A 4677-nucleotide genomic window follows, 5' to 3' on the forward strand; every position below is an offset into this window, starting at 1 on the left:
GGGTTCCTTATAAAGCACCCCTCCCCAGTAATTAGAGAGAGGGGAACACTATAAATCAATGTGCAAGTGGTTGTCTGGAAGCAACAGCACTTGAGGAGCATGGGACATTAATGCATTACGCGGAGAAACAGACATTACATTGTAATCAATCCCGCCGAACAAATCAAGTTAACCAAAAAGGATCACGCGTGCATCGTCTATGGTTTTTCATTCTCTCTGTTGATAAATCCACTTCCTGTATATTATAGCGGGTCAATGGCTTGCTCCGAGGTGTAAATGGCTGGCTGATCTTTGGCACTTAAGAGGAAGTATACTATACTCTATATTGAGTTTTCAGAAGGGTTATCCAATAACACCCTGGAAACCGGATTACAGCTATATCAATCTGCAGTTCAGCCTGCATGCCGCAGGCCTAGTAGGACGGACATGTGATAACACCTGGCGGTACGTCAGAGATCGCCGGATGAGTCGTGGAAGGTGTGTGTGTGTGTGTGTGTGTGTGTGTGTGTGTGTGTGTGTGTGTGCATGAGGGCAGGCGTTGGGAACATGCTAGGCTCCAAGCTCCCCCACTTCCTACTTTTGTTTGTCTCTCTTGTAGAGTGAGATAATAGAAAGTTCAGCAGGATGTTTCTTATCCGCGCGCGCGCGCGCGCACACACACACACACACACACACACACACACACACACACACACACACACACACACACACACACACACACACACACACACACACACACACACACACACACACACACACACACACACACACACACACACACACACACACACACACACACACACACACTTTTTTTATCATCTGCATTTTGAACGTCATTAATTGCAACGTTGTTCTCAGGCTGTGTTCACAAAACACTTGATAAATAGCTGGCTTTTGGACACAAAGTGTCACAATATAATTTAATAATGTATTACCTTGATTTATGCGACAGGTTCAATTGATTTTAATTAATTTGCTAGCATGTGAACAAGCATTATTAGGGACACACATTACACTGACAGAGATTTATAACTTAAATGGAGTGGCAGCCCTCATTATGTGAATTGATAATCTATCACATCTTTAACCCATTCTGACCTGAGATCAGATTCATACGAGGTTTCCACTGGACACACACTGGGTCTGATTAACCCATTCTGACCTGAGATCAGATTCTAAAAATGTCAGTCGCTCTTCGATTTTTCAAAAATAGCAGACCTACAAGCTCGTAGCGCGCCACTCGGTGGCGCGCTATGAGCTTGTAGATCTGCTATTTTTCAATAGCTAAAGCATAACATGATGCTATAACACCAAAATGGGTTCCCGGTCAGAATGGGTTAAAATGCAATTATGCATTATTAGTCTAATGGCAGAAACAATTCAATGCTCCAAGAGAAAAATACAATCATTATTAAATTGAAAATTAGACAATTCAGTAAAATTCAATTCAGCTTGCAAAGCTTTAGGTTGGTTGTAAACCCAATGCATGACTCAGAGAAGGAAAAAGAAATGTCCAGGAGGGGAGAGGGGGGAGAGTGTAGAGGCAAGGAACCACAGCAGCCATGACAGCAGTGGAGTCCCATGGAGAAACGGTGTTTAGCAGAGCACAAGCTATTTACAGTTTTTTTGTGATTACTACGAAACGGTGACTCGTATCACTCGGAAACAAATTATGTACAATTATTTATCAGAATTATAGCCATTTCCAGTTTTTATAGTGATTAATTATGGTGACTTCTGCTTCCTTAACACTTTCAGCGCCCCCTGCTGTTCATTTGAAATGACCACAGGGAGCCAGCTATATCCACTATATAGGCGCCATTCTATTACCGTCAATACAGCCCAATACAACGAGAGGAGGCGCAAAAACTCTTTCGAGCAGCAGCCGACATGTCTTAGGTTTTACAACAAGCGGTGACATGGCTGGTGCGATGCGATCAGAAATCACTGTTTACATCTGAACGCCAGGCAGTTTGGACTAAAACAACAACTTTGGAGTATTTTTCGGAGAAAACAAGCAACAGAAAGGACAATGAGTGGATCCTTATGGGAGGCGCGCACATTGTTCCTCACGATGGGAAGAACGTAGGCGCTGTCTAGCAGCCTGGGCAGCACGGAAGGTTAGTGTTGAGCTTCGGCTCCAAGAGAGCAAACCGACCGAAGTGAACCCAAGGGTCCACTGGGGGGAGTGTTACCACGGATACGGATAGCAGCGTGATGCCACAGCAGTGATGTCACACCAAGTATAAGGTCTACCCTAGGAGATTGAGAACCAGAGCGTAGCAGTACAGACTAGCAAGAGGGTAAATCTAGACACGTAGCATCGACAGCTTATAGCACCAAGCGAAGACGTCCTCAACCCCAGGGCTCAAGGTCTCCCAGACCTCGGCCTCCAGTAGATAATCCATCTACACAGGTAGACTAGTTCGCCAGGATCTCGGCCTATCCTTGGCCACAAGACCCCTTTCAGAATTGCATAGCCTACTGTAACTGTATATAGTGTAATGCTAGTGCTACTGCATGTAAACTATACAACACAGTTGCCATTTTCCTTTCATTTTCTCTAGTTTAGATTAAGTTCACATGGCAATTGTGTTAAAGTGAACTAATTAATTTGTTAGTTACATTACATCAATGTTTCCCCGTTCTCTACTGAGAGCTCAGACACTTCATTTGTCATTCAGCAGATTCAATGTTACAATCTAGGATACTATACCATACCATACCATACCATACCATACCATACTAATACTATACTGTACTGTACTGTACTATACTATACTATACTATACTATACTATACTATACTATACTATACTATACTATACTGTAGGTTAAGACTGTTCACATGCCAAAACATGCAGCGCAATTACTATATCTGCAACTGTGCAATACAAAACATGGCTTCAACCTCCTGGTAGCTGCTCAGTTTAGCCCAGTAGCATCCTGTCGATCGGCCAAATTATAAACCAATGAAACTCATGCTGCTGAAGTTTCCTCTCATTCATTCTCCTCATAACCCCCTGGAGTGCTTCATCCCAGGACTTTGTCCATCAGCCACAGCCACAAAGCAGAGGGCGTGGGCTGTGGGGGCGGCCTCGGTGATGGGCCTCCATCTCCGGAGGGGTGAGATGGGGACACAGTGCTCTGTCTGTCAGAGCCCGCTGACGGATGGACACGGCACTGTGTTGCTGCTGTGCAGCGCACTGCATGGCCCCACTCTAATGAGCCTCCCCTATGGGCCGTGCACTGAGAGAGGAGGGGAGAGGGTGGCACCATAGAGGTCCTGAAACTGTGGCAGGAATGTTTCACCTTTGTGGTATACATGGCCATGAAATAAAATAAAATATATTGCCTACGTGGTCTTATAATGTGTGGGTTACTGTACGTATGCTTGAAAATGGACTTTTGGATGGTTGGATGGATACTAGGGGTGGGACGATTCACGTACCTCCCGATTCGATACGATACGATATTGATACCTATATAGGGTGCAAATTCGATTTATATTGCAAATCTTAAATATATTGCAATTCGATTCGATATTGCAATTTATTGTGATTATTCTCTCAAGTTACTTTGCGTGTTCTCTACAGGCCCACCTGTCCATTCAAACTCTAGACCGGCCTGCCCCAAATGCATGGGCCCTCATCAAATACTGTACATTCAAGAGAATGTCCCCGCTACCACCCTTAGATCTCCATATATATATACTGTATGGAGCGGACCTGTTCTGACATTCCATATGTTGATCTGACCTCATCAAACTCTGTACACTCAATACATGCTCCTTATGGCCAGTACAGAATTCATTCCATGTTGATCTGACCCACCATGCCAAAGCGCCAGCGCACGCCCAGCAGTCTGCAATCAATGAGGCACGCCTTTTTGGGGAGAGGTCGCTTCTCGCCCTCAGGGCGTCTTACTGGTTATACTAGAACATTTTAAAACTATTCTAAACTATAGACCATGAAATGTTCAATCATACTAGAACATTTTAAAACTATAGATCATACTAGAACATTTTAAAGCAATTCTAAACAATATAAACCATGAGTGTGACAGTACCGTACCGTACAGTGACAGTACAGTACATTAGTAGTAGTGGGGTCCCACTACTAAAGTATTCTTTAGTAGTGGGACCCCCTGGGGACCCCCACACGGTAACTCTGTCATTTCTCGACCATTTCGGATTGTTTAGGGAACTAAACATTACGTCATGTTGCAGCCAAGTCTATCGACTTTTAATACTTGTTTACAGCAGTTAAACAAACATTACCAGGTGCCCTGGTAATGTATATATAAAATTATAAACTTATTTTACTTAGTTGGCCACAAAAAGATGCAGACCCTTTTTTGGACAGCTATGCTCCTAATCAGACTGCAGAGAGTTATATTGCGTGGTGTCTGTCAGAACAGGTCAAAGGGTGCTCATTTCATGCTATAGCCCAGTGGTTAATAAAAGACCGGCCGTGCCAGTTGTATCCTTTACCAAATCTTAAATCTCCCCTCTCCCAGCCTGTCTCCTCTGCCCATATACCTGTTAATCCTAATCCTGCATCAAAGGCTGTTGGCTTTACGCAAAGCCAAGGAGTAGAGGCAGGTTCATGGGATTTTAGCACACCTCAGCAAGCCTTTTGGTTAGAGATACAGCGTATTCAGGCTGTTATTTATACAG

Source organism: Protomyctophum bolini (assembly GCF_963924005.1).
Source record: "Protomyctophum bolini genome assembly, chromosome: 10".
Lineage (NCBI taxonomy): Eukaryota > Metazoa > Chordata > Actinopteri > Myctophiformes > Myctophidae > Protomyctophum > Protomyctophum bolini.